The following is a 1,128-nucleotide window of genomic DNA, read 5'->3' as shown; positions in this document are numbered from 1 at the left end:
AACAACAATAATTCTATATATTTCAAAGGCATGGGATTATACAGTGTTTATCCTTTTGTGGTTGATTTAGTTCACTCCTCATAATGTTTCCCAGTTTCAGCCAGATATCAGTATTTTACTTCTTTTCAGGTGAGGAACACTGGTACTATACCATATTCTGGTTATCTATCTGAAACTACCTTTAACAATGATAAATTTGTTCAGCAGATTATAAAAATATTAAGGTTTAGGATGTCAATATGTTCCCTCCAGTTAGTAAATTCTAGAAAGGAAATTAAAAAATGATCATCATAAGGTTCTTAAAGGGACCAATATTCTCACACTGTCAGATGCCTTTTATTCTTCTTTGACACAGTGCAAGGAAAATAAATGGATAAAATGAATCCAGGTATTTAACTGTAAAATACTGTGATCAGGCAGCAAAAGACATGTTCTATTGTTGACATAACAAATGTTAAGTGAAATGTATTTGCAAAGGTTTGATACCAATATCTGGAGTCATCTGTAATCCTATGAAAGATTTCCCTTTTGGTTGTTATTCCAAAAGACTTATTTTCATGTCCATGTTATTGTTTTCAACTTCCTGCTATTGTTAACTGTCATTGGGTCACTTCTGATTCATAGAGACTCTGTATAGGGTTTCTTAGGAGAGGCTGGTAAGTTTTACTTTCAACCTTGCTTTTCAAATCCACCTTATGGTCCAGTGTTTTATCCTACAGCACCCAAATAGAGGATTCCCCTGTACCAGGATCTTGTCTACTTTAGTAATCTCACCACCCCACATATCATGATCTTTTTAACTTTACCACCTACTGGTTCCTACTTTAGGATTTCAGCACAAGCATTAAAAACAATAACAACAACAACAACAAAAAAACACTTTTGGCCTGAAATGCTCTTTCCACTGACATGGAAATCTCTGACTTATCATTCAGATTCCACTCTACAAATCACCTCTCAAAAAGCCCAATGTGTATCTCATAAGAATGCTCATCCAGTCCCCAATACATTGCTGCATTGCAATTCTCTGAGAGTCAGGCATGGCTATAGGACTTTATTCATAGAATGTAAGCTGACATCTTTGCTCTTCAACACTTTAAAAACGTCTTGTGCAGCAGATTTGCCTAA

This window comes from Chrysochloris asiatica, unplaced genomic scaffold (genome assembly GCF_000296735.1).
Source record: "Chrysochloris asiatica unplaced genomic scaffold, ChrAsi1.0 scaffold00075, whole genome shotgun sequence".
NCBI lineage: Eukaryota > Metazoa > Chordata > Mammalia > Afrosoricida > Chrysochloridae > Chrysochloris > Chrysochloris asiatica.
The sequence above is the reverse complement of the archived record's forward strand: the minus strand, read 5'-3'. Positions refer to the sequence as shown.